Here is a 16,040-nt window from a genome sequence, read left to right as displayed (position 1 = left end):
GGCGCCAGGTGGAAATGGTATGGCAAGCCGTTCCACAGGACTACATCCAGCATCTCTACGATCGTCTCCATGGGAGAATAGCAGCCTGCATTGCTGCGAACGGTGGATATACACTGTACTAGTGCCGACATTGTGCATGCTCTGTTGCCTGTGTCTATGTGCCTGTGGTTCTGTCAGTGTGATCATGTGATGTATCTGACCCCAGGAATGTGTCAATAAAGTTTCCCCTTCCTGGGACAATGAATTCACGGTGTTCTTATTTCAATTTCCAGGAGTGTATTTTATGACCCACCGTCTAATTTCTTATGGTGGGTCGTATGTTGCCACTTAGCCGCTGTGACTGGGTCCGGGGTCCGGAGTGACTGAAAGTAACACCACCCCGGCTCCCGTCCCCACTCAGACCGTTGCCCGTGTCCCGCCACGTGGAGGCGGGCTCTATTTGCTTAGATCCATTTGATATCTTTTTTTTTGTGTGCAGCGTTAGAAAAACTTATAACTAATACAAAATCAAGTAAGATATTAATAAACAAAACGAAATTAAATATTTAGAAAGAAGGAAGGGAGAGAACTGAATAGAGAAGGGGTAGGTATAATATTGCCCGTCACCTGGTTGTGGGCGGCGGCCCGGGTCTTGGAATGAACCTCAAGACGCTGGCCGTCGCTCACCATGCCTTTAACATATACCATCCTAAAAACTAACTTCACTAGAAGAGATTAGAGTACGTTAAAGCTAGAAACTAAGACTAAGACCTCCATGTCCAGCTTGCTAAACTATTTACGATATACAATAGAGAGGTAACTGATTTTGTGCTTGGCTCAAAGTTGCTAATGAAAGGGTACTTGTGGTAAAAGTAATAAGGTAATGACGCTAACGGTTTGTGTTGAGCCTACAAGGCTCCTAGTAGAGTACATCAGGCGCAAGCACCTCCCGGCCCTGCTGACAACAAAACCTGAACGGTAGTTTTCCCGATCTACCATAGGTATCCGTCGAGTTGGGCTCAAAAGAGAGGAACCACAATTAAGATCCTTCCATCCAGGACGTGCGCCGCCTCTTACCAGGGGGCGTAGGTCCCTTGAAGAGGTGCCTAACTTTAAGCTTCAGATCAGAAGTTATTAGTGTAGTGGAGGTTGAGGTATATGTTGTGTAGGTTGGTTGTACAAACAGTTCATGCTGAGCAAATGAGACTTACAATGATACGTGGTGTGGCAGTTAGCACCTTCCGGTCCCACCAGCAACACAGCCTGAACGGTGGTTTTCTCCGATCTACCATAGGTATCCGTCGGGTTGGGCTCAAAAGAGAGGGACCACAATTAAGATCCTTCCATCCAGACTGTGCGCTGCCTCTTAACGGAAGGCGTAGGTCCCTTGAAGAGGTACCCAGCTTTAAGCTCTTATTAGACATGAAGATGCTGTTAACTATTTACATATAAGGTGCAATCTGTTTTTAGGATTGTGTGTGACTTGTGCACCCCTTGTCGGTTGTTCCACTCTGTTCTTTGAATTTGACTTGGTTGACACTATGGATCATCCGCGCTGGACGCTTCAATATCTGTGTTGGTGCCCTGCTCTGTATCTGTTTCTTATTCATCACTCGTGGTGCTAATCATATCTGTGTCCCCATGGGCATCGTGACGTCTGTTTGGACCGACTTGCCTTCAGTAGGGTCTGTTGCGCAAGTATTCTATTTGTTGGATCTTCGAGATTTCGTCCGTTAGTTTGTTGAGTTCAGTCCACCTTTCCGGGTCGCGTATTATGGCATATAGTTCGTTCTGTATGTTGAGGCGATTTATGTGTACTGTGTGTCTTATGTTCGTGCGTTGTCCGCAGAAGAAGACAGTATGTTCAGGGGAACCTTGGAACCTTCTTCCCCGCATGTGCATCTATTAGTCTGCTGCAGACTCACGCGGTACAGTTGCGTGGGATAAGGGCCATGTCCTGTGATGAAATGTACCATACCGCGGTTGGGATCAATATGTTTTAGTTTTAGTCTTTCCCGGATGTCAGGGAAGAAGTTGTATACACGGCGGCCCTTATCGCTGTTGGCCCACTCGCTCTGCCAGGTATCCACTCGCCATGCTCTGAGTTGGCGTGTTGTCTCAATCGGTACACCAGTGATCTGCCGAACCTGGTCTATTCTCCCCATCCTAAGCCAGTACATTGCTGCGCGGTACCTGATGGTGATATCTATGGGGAAGATTCCCATGACGACACATAGTGCGTCATTTGATGTTGTGTTGAATGCCCCTGTTAGTCGAAGTAGAACACTTCTTTGGCCTCGACGTACAATGGTTCTGTTGGTTGAGAGATTTAACCTGTGGGCCCACGTACTGGCAGCAAAGCATAGTACTGACTCGAAGAGAGCGCAATGGTATGTTCGTGTCACTGACAGGGGTAGTCTGAATTGTTACGAATTTAGCCTAGCCAGTTTGTTTAGTATCTTTTCTGCTTTGTTTGTGCATATTCGCATGTGTTCGTGGAAGTTCAATCGTTCATCAATGTATACTCCTAGATAGCGTGTGACTGCTAGTCTTTTTATGTTTGTGTCCCCGATTTTGAATATTGGGTTCCTGCGCAGGATACCCTTTAGCAATTTATAAGTTGTTTTGTTTCCTGCTATCTTTAATTTATTATCTGTGCACCATTGGGTTATTATCCTAAGTGTTCCATTGGCTCTTTCTTCTAGCTGGGCACGGTTGTTTGCTGAAACTACGACGAGTAGATCATCAGCATAAGCGACAACTCCATCTGTCAGGATGTGCTCCTCTAGTAACTGTAGGAGCGGTTCTATAACTATGTCCCAGACGATGGGGCCGCAGATCGACCCTTGTGGACAGCCTTTTGTAATTCGTTTAATCACTTTCTGGTTGTCCATTTGCCAAACGACCTTTCTGTCTCTGCAGTAGTCCATGAAACTATTATACAGAGACTCCAGTACCTGCAGGTGTCTGAACATCTTGAACAAGGCCGGCCACCAGAGGTTGTCCAAGGCACCTGAGATGTCTATCATAATTGCAAGTGTGTATTTGGAGGGTGTGTCGTGTACTATTTGGAGTGCTCTGTTAATTGCGTCGTCTATAGATTTCCCTTCCCTGAAGCCGTATTGGTGTGGTGTCAGTCCCCGTAGTGTTTGGTGTGCTTGTAGTCTTTTGCAGAGTAGTTTTTCTTGTACTTTACCGAGTGTATTGATAAGGCAAATTGGTCTGTATGACTTGGGGTCTGATGGGTCTTTGTCTGGAGCCTTTTTCTTGATAACCGCCTTCGAGGTCTTCCACACTGCAGGCACACGGCCCAGTCTTAATGCATCGTTTAACAACGTTGTGAGAAACGGGGTGATCTGCGGTGCAATTTGTTTCAGTACCTCAGAGTGGATACCATCCGGTCCAGGCGCCTTTTTGTTTTTGAGTTCTGGGATCGCTGTCGTCACTTCTTCCTGCGCAAATGGACAGGTGACGGTTGGTGTGGTGTATACTGTGTCTTCTTCGCGTCTCAGGGCTGTATGTTTTGGTGTGTCTGTGTCTGCGATGTCGTCGGGCAGGAGTTTGCTCAGCAGGAACTCCGCTGTGCGTCTCCAGCCCTTAGTCATCTCACCATCCTCCTGTCGCAGCGTTCCCAGAACCAGTGGGCTCTTAGTTTTCCGTCACGATTTTTTATGGTTCCCCCAAATGTTTAGTTGTGTTTGTGCTGCTACATGGCTGTTCCAATGGTCTTTCCTGGTCTTATTCAGCTCAAGTTTATATTTGTCCTTGGCAAGCCGGTAGTCGTGTAGTCGTAATTGTCTTTCTCTATCTGAAATTGCTCGTTGGTAAAGCTTACGTTTACGATTTGATAATCAACACTGCCTGTGATGTCTTGCGGTATGTGCTCATGTATTTTTTGTCTGGCCCTGTACCAGTCTGTTTTGACAAATAATAGTCTTTTTGGTTGTGTTTCTGTGTTGACATTTGGTGTACCACTTAAGGTTAGTGTGATGATGTTGTGGTCGCTAGCAGTGATTTGGTCATGTACGCTCCAGTCTCGTACGTGGTTGATGGCTTTATTATTAACGAGGGTGATGTCTATGTTTGATGAATGACCGTTGTGTCCGATGTGAGTCGGGTGATGTCCTTCCTTGTTGAGTACGAGTAGTCTGTTTTCTTGGATGATGTCATTTATTATTCTACCTCTGTCGTCAGTTCTGTCTGAATGCCACAGGGTTGATTTGGCATTTATGTCTGCACAGATGAGAAGTTTTTTGTTGCCAGCGTATTGCGCAACATCTCTGATGAGGTCTGCGTATGGTTTGATGCAATGACAGAATTGGGCGTACAGCGACGCGATGATCCAAGTATCCCCCTTGTGTGTGACTTCAACTGTAACTAGGTGCTCGGAACAGAGTTCTGTAATTTTGACTGGATGTATTTCTTTGTTTAGGATTATCACAGATGCCATGCAGCCTGTCCCCTCCGCAACTGTCACCTCACTTGGAGGAAAGTTGGGGATATACCCTTGTCTAGTGTACGGCTCCTGTATGCACAGAATGTCACTTTTTAGTTCACGTAGGACCCGTGGGAGCTCCGAATTTACAAGTATACTCCGCATAGCATTAAGCTCTGCTATTAGCAGTTTGGGTGTTTAACGGTGGCGTAGCACTTGCTGCCAGTTTGACTGTAATCGAAGTATGTTCTCCCATGAGCCCATACGTGATCCTTGTAAAGCTTGTCCATATCGAATGGTTCCTCCCTGCGGGCGCACACCTGCATGAGCAGATCTAGTAGGCTGTCTGGATCTGTTGGAATATTCTCCGTTTTGAGAATCAGTCTATCGGTTTGCTCTGATGTAGGGAAACAAACAGATTGGCCGTACGGGTGTAGGGTGCGGATGAGCATCCGCTGTGCCGTCTCTAAGATGTCTCTTTTTTCTAGCCTACTTAATTTTACATTTATGTCTAGCTTGTCGTAACTAAAACTATCGGTGTCGATGGCGTGTGTTGGCGTCTCTGCAGCCGTGACGCGTCGTGATGGTGTAGTGGCGTTGCTGTGCACCTCTGCGGGGGGCGCTGGATTGGCTTCCTCGTTGGTTGTTGTGGGGGTTTCCTTGGGCGTCGGCATTGAGGTTGTTGGTTGGGGGGCTGCGAAGGTGTTGGTATCATCAGGGGTATGCACTTCCGTATCACTAGGTTTTGAGGCAGCCTGCGACTGCCGCGATTGGTCGTCACACGCTTTCACTTTCTTGACTCTCTTAGGCTGTTTGGGTTTTCTATGCGGTTTTAGTTTCCTAAAGGCTGTGATGATTCGTTTGTTTTTTGTGTTGTTTCGTTTGTGCAGTCTTGATGTGTATCAGATGTGTTGGTTGTTTGTGCCTCCATTCTACATTGATTTGACGTGATTTGGTTCCCACTTGACTGCTCGTCTACGCTATCTGTGACAGACATAACAGCTTTTGGTATGTTATGCGCACTGTCGCCTCTATTGCAAGACCCTCTGTAGACTTTTGTTGCGGCTCTTTGTGTGGCATTCGTGGTGTCTGCCGGCGCTGTGGCCTGGTCAAGGTCGGTATTACGGTTTCGAATATCATTGTTATGAACACTACAATCTCTGGCGTAAGGGCAATAATAGACGTCGTCTTCTTCCTCTGTCAGTGAGGCAGAGAGAGTTATTTTGCGTTCGATTTGATTACAGTCTGAGGTGTCTGATTTTTCCATGTTTTCCGTTTCGGCTCCAGTTGTGCTGGCTTGCGTTACGGTTGTGTTTAGCACCGTTGGGTTCAAGGTCTCACCTTGTATGAATTTGATTGGTTTGACGCGTCCTTCGCATTTTATAGTGTCGTATGTGCGTCGTTGTGCTGGAGTGGATGGGTGAACTTGAGTCGTTAGCAACACTGTTTTGTGCAGTTGCTTTGGTTGGTCATGTGTGGTACGGTTTTCTGGTCTGTCGGTATCAGGATTTGGGGTTATCATGTCTATTCTCAGTAGTTCGTCTTCGAGTTCGTCTATCCTGTTCGTAAGGGTCGTCTGGAATGTCATCCAGTACATTATTTGTCTTTTGATTAGTTTGGCGGCTTCTGGTGATATTTATCCTGCGAGTGTTAGGTCGTCTATGTATTCAGTGATTGCATGATGGCTATCCTCCAGGTTTGTATTGTGTATCAAGCCTGGAATGTGACCATTGTTGGGATAGTCGTCAGGTAATAGTTTTTGCCTCTTACGCCAGAGTATTGCACGTAGATGGTTTCTGTGCCTGGTGGATGGTGAATTGTATGATCTTGTTTTTTCAGGGGTTGATTTATGGAGCATATTGGTTGGCTCAGGGGGATGTTCAGTTGCCATAGTCAGTACTGTCAATTAGTCTATGAAGCAGCTGTTTATAGGTCTGGCAGAAGCCACCCCTTCTCTTATTGCAAATTCGGTTTCTGTTCCTGCACGGAATGCAATCGATGGGCTCTGATGCTCGACAGTCCGCGCGTTTGTGGCCCTTTTTACCACACCTTGAACAGGTCGTACCTGTGTCTGCGCAGGCTTTGGTTGTATGGCCAAGGTCACAACAGTTGTAACGCTGGCTCACTGACGTAAAGTCTTTGACAGATAGGGATTGGAAGTCTACACCCTTCCTTTTTTGGTGAGGTACCAATAAATTCTGGGTGTGACTTCCAACACTTGATGGTTGTATTCCTTTCCTTTGGGCCCTGTGCGGAATCTGATTTTCACGTCTTTGTCGAATTCATCTTTTGTAAAATCGTCACTAAGATTTTGGTCGTATAAACACTCAAGAAATTCTCTATCCGAGATAGTGTCTGTCACTCGATAGACTATCACCAAAGGTTGCCACTTTCTGGGCCCCTCACACGCGATATTCTCAATATCTTTCGTCTTTTCTATTATTTTCCTACAGTCCTCCTGTGTTGTTGCTTCGACAATCACAGTTGTCTTCGTGTTTCTTATTGACTTAATGTGTAGGTTGTCTCGTCTTGGGTTGATGTTTTTTGTCAACGTTTGTTTTATTGTTTTCGTGTCTCGGTTGTTGGTAGACTTTATGAAAAGAGTGGTTGCCTGCTTGGCTTTTGCCACCTCAATGCGTTTATGTTCTTTGGGTGCGGTGGAGAGTGCCGCAGCGTATGTTAGTGTCTTGGCCTATTGCTGTGCCTGTTCAGTAACCTCTCCTGTCAGATCCATAATTTGGTCCCTGAGCTCTTGGTTTATTTCAGCGAGTTTTGTGTTCTCTTCCTCGAGTTTGTTGACCTGTTCTGTGAGAGACTCAATTCTAAGGTCCTTAATTGGGTCAGCAGTAGATCTTTGTTCTGCTCTTGCAGCAGCTCGACCTTTGCTTCTGCTGACGTGAGTTGGAAAGCCAAAGGGAATATTTTATTCCTTATCGTATTCAGTACACTACTCGATACGTGTTTGGCCTTTAATTCCGCCCCAGTGTCATTTAATAGCTCGTCAATCGCAGCGATCTTCTGGCTCGGTGACATGACGGCAAATTCGTGGGCACCAGACGCCATGCCTATAGGCGATACTTTGCAACTGGTGCTGCTCTGCGCTCTACTAAGCGTCCCTTTCGTGGACTTGGGTGTGGTGTTAGCACCACTTACAGGGTGTTTCAAAAATGACCGGTATATTTGAAACGGCAATAAAAACTAAACGAGCAGCGATAGAAATACACCGTTTGTTGCAATATGCTTGGGACAACAGTACATTTTCAGGCGGACAAACTGTCGAAATTACAGTAGTTACAATTTTCAACAACAGATGGCGCTGCAAGTGATGTGAAAGATATAGAAGACAACGCAGTCTGTGGGTGCGCCATTCTGTACGTCGTCTTTCTACTGTAAGTGTGTGCTGTTCACAAATTGCACGTGTGCTGTAGACAACATGGTTTATTCCTTAGAACAGAGGATTTTTCTGGTGTTGGAATTCCACCGCCTAGAACACAGTGTTGTTGCAACAAGACGAAGTTTTCAACGGAGGTTTAATGTAACCAAAGGACTGAAAAGCGATACAATAAAGGATCTGTTTGAAAAATTTCAACGGACTGGGAACGTGACGGATGAACGTGCTGGAAAGGTAGGGCGACCGCGTACGGCAACCACAGAGGGCAACGCGCAGCTAGTGCAGCAGGTGATCCGACAGCGGCCTCGGGTTTCCGTTCGCCATGTTGCAGCTGCGGTCCAAATGACGCCAACGTCCACGTATCGTCTCATGCGCCAGAGTTTACACCTCTATCCATACAAAATTGAAACGCGGCAACCCCTCAGTGCCGCTACCATTGCCGCACGAGAGACATTTGCTAAAGATATAGTGCACAGGATTGATGACGGCGATATGCATGTGGGCAGCATTTGGTTTACTGACGAAGCTTGTTTTTACCTGGACGGCTTCGTCAATAAACAGAACTGGCGCATATGGGGAACCGAAAAGCCCCATGTTGCAGTCCCATCGTCCCTGCATCCTCAAAAAGTACTGGTCTGGGCCGCCATTTCTTCCAAAGGAATCATTGGCCCATTTTTCAGATCCGAAACGATTCATGGTGTGGGTTCCTGTAGTCATGTCCTAGTTCATGAACCACGGGCAACGTATGAGTGGCCAAGTAAGTGGTCCCGACAGTCGGGATACCAGTTACTTTGGAATAAGGCTGGGCATCTCGGACATATTCTGAGTCGTGGTCACCTTTGTGCTCATACGGCAAAGACTACCAAATCCACCGGTTAGTCCCTCAGCCGTTAGGGGTAAAACCCAATGGGACTCGGGGCAAGTAAGGCTAGCAACCTGCTTCCCTGGTACTTTAAATATGATGCTGGCAACAATCAGAGCAAAATGCCTCGGACCTTTGGAGGTGACGGAGTCCCACCTCTAACTGACAAACCAGGGACTCCTAAGATAAGACTTGGCAAACAAATGGTAATGAGATGGGGAGCTATTAATATCAATGGGGGCTACTCTGGGAAGAAGGTAGAGCTGGCAGAGGCTGCAAGTAAGATGGGGCTGGACGTTTTAGCTGTTAGTGACATTCGGGTAAGGGGTGAGAAAGAAGAGGAAGTGGGAGAATACAAGGTCTACCTGTCAGGAGTCAAAGCAGGAATAGCACAATGGGGTGTAGGGCTTTACATTAGGAAAGAAATGGAACCCAGCGTAGTTGCAATAAGGTATGTAAACGAACGACTGATGTGGATAGATTTGACAGTGTCTAGCAAGAAAATTAGGATTGTGTCAGTATATTCACATTGTGAAGGGACAGATCAAGATAAGATGGATAGTTTTTATGAGGCAATCAGTGGTGTAGTTGTTAGAGTAAAGGACAAGGACAGTGTTCTGCTCATGGGTGATTTTAACGCCAGGATTGGAAATCGAACAGAAGGATATGAAAAGGTTATGGGTAAATTTGGAGAGGATATGGAGGCCAACAGGAACGGGAAACAACTCTTGGATTTCTGTGCCAGTATGGGCTTAGTAATCACAAACTCCTTTTTTAAACATAAGAACATTCACCGGTATACTTGGGAAAGCAGGGGAACCAGATCTGTCATTGACTATATAGTAACAGATCAGGAATTCAGGAAGGCTGTGAGGGACACACGTGTATTCAGGGGATTCTTTGATGACACTGATCATTATTTAATCTGCAGTGAAATTGGGATTGTGAGGCCGAAAGTGCAGGAGGTAAGGTCCATATGTAGGAGGATAAGAGTGGAGAAACTTCAGGATAAGGAAATCAGGCACAAGTACATAACAGCGATCTCAGAAAGGTACCAGTTAGTTGAATGTAGCCAATTACAGTCATTGGAAAAGGAATGGACAAGGTACAGGGACACAGTCCTAGAAGTGGCTAAAGAATGTCTTGGAACAGTAGTGTGTAAAAGTAGGAAGAAGCAAACAGCTTGGTGGAATGATACAGTCAAGGCAGCCTGTAAAAGGAAAAAGAAGGCGTATCAAAAATGGCTACATACCAGAACCCAGGTAGACAGAGAAAGTTATGTTGAAGAAAGAAACAAAGCCAAACAGATAATTGCAGCATCCAAGAAGAAATCGTGGGAAGACTTTGGAAACAGGTTGGAGACTATGGGTCAAGCTGCTGGAAAACCATTCTGGAGTGTAATTAGCAGTCTTCGAAAGGGAGGTAAGAAGGAAATGACAAGTATTTTGGACAGGTCAGGAAAACTGCTGGTGAATCCTGTGGATGCCTTGGGAAGATGGAGGGAATATTTTGAAGAGTTGCTCAATGTAGGTGAAAATGCGATCAGTAATGTTTCAGATTTCGAGGTAGAATGGGATAGGAATAATGATGGAAATAGGATCACATTTGAGGAAGTGGAAAAAATGGTCAATAGATTGCAGTGCAATAAAGCGGCTGGGGTGGATGAAATTAAGTCGGAACTCATCAAATCCAGTGGAATGTCAGGTCTTAAATGGCTACACAGGATAATTGAAATGGCCTGGGAGTCGGGACAGGTTCCATCAGACTGGACAAAAGCAGTGATCACACCAATCTTTAAACATGGAAACAGAAAAGATTGTAACAACTACAGAGGTATCTCTTTAATCAGCGTTGTGGGTAAAATCTTCGCAGGTATTGTTGAAAGGAAAGTGCGAGTATTAGTTGAGGACCAATTGGATGAAAATCAGTGTGGGTTTAGGCCTCTTAGAGGTTGTCAGGACCAGATCTTTAGCTTACGGCAAATAATGGAGAAGTGTTATGAGTGGAACAGGGAATTGTATCTATGCTTTATAGATCTAGAAAAGGCATATGACCGGGTTCCTAGGAGGAAGTTATTGTCTGTTCTACAAGATTATGGAATAATAGGCAAACTTTTGCAAGCAATTAAATGTCTTTACATGGATAGTCAGGCAGCAGTTCGAGTTGATGGTAAATTGAGTTCATGGTTCAGAGTAGTTTCAGGGGTAAGACAAGGCTGCAACCTGTCTCCACTGTTGTTCATATTATTCATGGATCATATGTTGAAAACAATAGACTGGCTGGGTGAGATTAAGATATGTGAACACAAAATAAGCAGTCTTGCATATGCGGATGACTTAGTTGTGATGGCAGATTCGATTGAAAGTTTGCAAAGTAATATTTCAGAGCTAGATCAGAAATGTAAGGACTATGGTATGAAGGTTAGCATCTCCAAAACGAAAGTAATGTCAGTGGGAAAGAAATATAAACGGATTGAGTGCCAAATAGGAGGAACAAAGTTAGAACAGGTGGACGGTTTCAAGTACTTAGGATGCATATTCTCACAGGATGGCAATGTAGTGAAAGAACTGGAAGCGAGGTGTAGCAAAGCTAATGTAGTGAGTGCTCAGCTACGATCTACTCTCTTCTGCAAGAAGGAAGTCAGTACCAAGACTAAGTTATCTGTGCACCGTTCAATCTTTCGACCAACTTTGTTGTATGGGAGCGAAAGCTGGGTGGATTCAGGTTACCTTATCAACAAGGTTGAGGTTACGGATATGAAAGTAGCTAGGATGATTGCAGGTACTAGTAGATGGGAACAATGGCAGGAGGGTGTCCACAAGGAAATCAAAGAAAAACTGGGAATGAAATATATAGATGTAGCAGTCAGGGCGAACAGGCTTAGATGGTGGGGTCATGTTACACGCATGGGAGAAGCAAGGTTACCCAAGAGACTCATGGATTCAGCAGTAGAGGGTAGGAGGAGTCGGGGCAGACCGAGGAGAAGGTACCTGGATTCGGTTAAGAATGATTTTGAAGTAATAGGTTTAACATCAGAAGAGGCATCAATGTTAGCACTGAATAGGGGATCATGGAGGAACTGTATAAGGGGGGCTATGCTCCAGACTGAACGCTGAAAGGCATAATCAGTCTTAAACGATGATGATGATGATGATGATGAAACGATTACTGCATCACGCTATCTGGACATTCTTCGTGAATTTGTGGCGGTACAAACTGCCTTAGACGACACTGCGAACACCTCGTGGTTTATGCAAGATGGTGCCCGGCCACATCGCACGGCCGACGTCTTTAATTTCCTGAATGAATATTTCGATGATCGTGTGATTGCTTTGGGCTATCCGAAACATACAGGAGGCGGCGTGGATTGGCCTCCCTATTCACCAGACATGAACCCCTGTGACTTCTTTCTGTGGGGACACTTGAAAGACCAGGTGTACCGCTAGAATCCAGAAACAATTGAACAGCTGAAGCAGTACATCTCATCTGCATGTGAAGCCATTCCGCGAGACACGTTGTCAAAGGTTTCGGGTAATTTCATTCAGAGACTACGCCATATTATTGCTACGCATGGTGGATATGTGGAAAATATCGTACTATAGAGTTTCCCAGACCGCAGCGCCATCTGTTGTTGAAAATTGTAACTACTGTAATTTCGAAAGTTTGTCTGCCTGAAAATGTACTGTTGTCCCAAGCATATTGCAACAAACGGTGTATTTCTATCGCTGCTCGTTTAGTTTTTATTGCCGTTTCAAATATACCGGTCATTTTTGAAACACCCTGTATGTAACTAATTTATAATTTTGGGTATTAACTTCAGTTACTTAAAGTAACGTGAAATTTCACTGGCAGAAATAATAACTAAAGATACAGGAGAAATTAAGGGCCGCAATTTCATTTATTCTGATTTAGCTCAGCGAGTGACTTCTGTTGGCCTGGTACATATATTGGTGTTATGGTAAAAGTAAAATCAGTCGCTCATTCGCGCAAAGTAAATTCAATTCAGTCTTTCAATAATCAAAAGTAAATTTCTGGCCTTTTTCCAAATTTTCCATTACGTTATGCTGAGGTTACTGAAAGTCATTTTTTATGAAACAAAGTTTCAGTTTCAGTCATTTATTTAACCAGCAACTTTAGTTAACTTTACTTTTAAAATTTAGCATTTCAGAATAAGTAATTGCAAACTCAGTGCTCTCTGATTCATTTGTTTTCTCGTGAATTGTTGTGTTGTGGAAAAGCATGTCAACCATCCGCTGACACACCAGTCAATATTTGCCTAATTTTCTTTTCCGTTACCTTTCTTAAGATTATGAAAATTAATGAATGAAAAGCACCAGTTTGCTTTTGTTCTACAATATTACTTTTATTGTTAACCGGTTTTCGGCTTACAAGGCCATCTTCAGACATTTATTAAAAGTCATATTGTAGAACAAAAGCAGACTGGTGCTTTTAATTTATTATAATGTTGTCCTACGAAGAATTGACGGAAGATTCTGTTCATATGATTCTGAAAATTCTTTGCCGAAGTAGGCTGGCAACCGTTTAATTATCCTTCTTTTGCTAATTTTTTTTGTACTAAAATATCACGTGGAACCTTTTTACACCCTGTGTAGCTCATGAGCGATTGCACTAAATTACCATCCATTTCAAAATTAGTATCAGTACTTGGATTAGGTTTATACTAGATTCTTCCTTCAGAAGCGTCTGTTGTACACTTTCATCGTACTAACCGGCATTATTTTCGTTCGGGAATGATAACCTTACTCACTATAAGATTTTATTAGGCATGCGCTATTACGGTCAAGTATATCGCATTCCAGTTGGCCGATTTAGAAGGAGGAGGTTACACATGGCGACCATGACAGGAAAGTAGCAATTTGGTACTGCTCTTGGCACGAACTTTGCATTGTGCAGATTCCCAGCGGATTAAATCCTTTCGCTACGAATGAAGTCGCTACCGCGCGCTAGTAGTAAGCGGTGGAAATAAGCCACAAAATTTCTAAACTCGCATGAATCAGTAAAACAGGCAACATGATGAACACAAATCAAACTGATTACTTGACTGTGCTTAACGACAGTAGAACAAAGAGATCACTGGTAGCGGAACCAGTTGTTGAGGAACCGGCGGCTAGCATCACAGACGCTACTGCCGAAACACAGCAACTGACAAAGATGGAATTCCTGGCATTTTCAGATGCTACAGTATTCGGATAAAGAAATCGAACCCATTGACGGTGGATACGAGGGAACCATTAAGGAAGAGCTGGAGTTAGTCAAAATCCATAACATATGGAAATATAAAAGATTTGTGGTGCATGTTGATCAGTAACATTAATGTTTAGTCCAAATCAATAAAAGCTCGGTCTCAATCAATATATGTTAAAATTAATACTCAGCCCGTATCAGTATAAACTATGTCTGAATTAATGGTCACTCCAAATCAGTTGACAGTAAAATAGATGCACAGTTAAGTAAAATGGGTGATCAGGACCAAAGCGGTCAAGATTGTTAAGAATTATATTGGAGTTGTTAATACAAAAAAGATGAAATCAATAAAGAAGTAATTGTAATGAATACCGAAATCGGTAATACTAAGCTGGACATGACAGAGGTACAGTCAGAAATAGAAGACATAAATAGTTCTTTTGAGACTGAAGTAGAGAAGATCGAAGAGAATCTGGAAGAGACTGTTGTTCCCATTATTGAAAATAAAGTAACAGAAAGGGTAGAATTAGTGCGAAAAGACGATAGGGAAAAGGTTACGAATTTGCAAACTTTATTATCAGGCATAGACACTAGAGTGAAGAAACAGCTGACCACTTGTGATGAGAAAAATAGGGAAGTCTATACGTTAGCGATAACCACTTGCAAAGTAGTTACAAAAGTAAACGAACTAGGAAAGAGTTTAGATGAGAAGTTGCACTGTGTGTCATGTCACGCTAATAGTACTGAAATCTTAGCTCGATCCCCTCAAAAAAGAGGGTGGATTGCACGCTAACGACTTAATTAAAAATTGCCAAATGACCGTGGACGGATAAGAGAAAAGTTAACACTGTAATCGACGTGCTAGCGAGCGAGGCTAAGCGATAGGGTTTAAACCCCTATGTTGTGAACTTGCGCTTTCAAGAATTTAAGAAAGCTTTCTTGAAAGAATATTGGTCAGAGCAGAAGCAGGAGAGAGAATGACATGATTTCGTAGAGTCAAAATCTTACGACACAAACTCGCGACTCGTTGAAAGAAATTTGCAAAAATTGGGTCCGGAAATTAGAAAATTTACGTGATCGACGGACTTAATCGGAGATTGTCTGGTAGTTGTGGAAGAAGCTTCTAGATGATTCCCAGAGTTACATAGGCAGTAGCTACCGAACAATTACAGAATTTTTAGAAAAAGTCGAAGATGAAGATAATTTGAGGAATAACCGCGAAATTTTTAAAAGCCGTGGCGATAGTAACAATTACATCACCGGCAACAACCATAATAACAATAACCATGGCAATAATCGTAACCACCACCTTGTTAATAATAACTCACACCACTATAACAATAACAGTAATAGTGGAAACAATAGTAGTAGAAATGGCAGAGGCCAGTATCCAGTGAATATGGTACGTGATTCTCAGCAGAATGATTGAAGGCAGGAGAAAAATCAACAACTGTGACTGCCGCATAGAAACGGGCCTTTCGTACTTAAAGGTACGTTGTCCAAGACGCGACGCACACTAGCGACTGCGACGGGTCGCTACGTGACGTCAGAAATTGCCTGCTGGCGCATGCGCAGTTCGAGTTTGGGATGCGACGCGCGACTGTTGCGGCAGCTGCCGCAGCACTGCACCAGTGAGCAGTGTTGCGACGGAAGTCGGACGACACAAAGACGTACGGCCGCCAGAAAGATGTCGAGCCACTCAAGGAAAACTGAAATGAGCCACTCACAGGATGTGATGCTCTGTGAGCTGGTTTCGCAACATCCTTGCCTTTGCGATTTGAAGAACCCTAAATATGGAGACACTATGTTCAGAGACAGAATTTGTGAAGAAATTGGTGCACAGTTGAAACTGGCAGGTGAGGGAAATGTATAATATTTTCCCATTAATGCAAATTTTTCAGACCTGTTATGAAAATCAGTATAATCCATACAGATGTAGAATTAGAATGATGAAAATGAACTTGAAGGTCAATTTTCGCATTACTCTTTTTTGTGACGATAAAAATTGAAAACGGCAAGTACATTATAAAATGAACAATATAAAGTACAACGAGAAAGTTACATTTTACAATACCTTCACTTTGAAAGTAAACGGTACATTGGTGTCTTGATGATACCTTCTAGTTATGAAAAACCACACCAGATTGTTGTACAGCTTTCTGTAATAA

The sequence above is a fragment of the Schistocerca cancellata genome, chromosome 5 (genome assembly GCF_023864275.1).
Source record: "Schistocerca cancellata isolate TAMUIC-IGC-003103 chromosome 5, iqSchCanc2.1, whole genome shotgun sequence".
In the NCBI taxonomy this organism is placed as follows: domain Eukaryota; kingdom Metazoa; phylum Arthropoda; class Insecta; order Orthoptera; family Acrididae; genus Schistocerca; species Schistocerca cancellata.
This window is presented reverse-complemented; position numbering follows the sequence as displayed.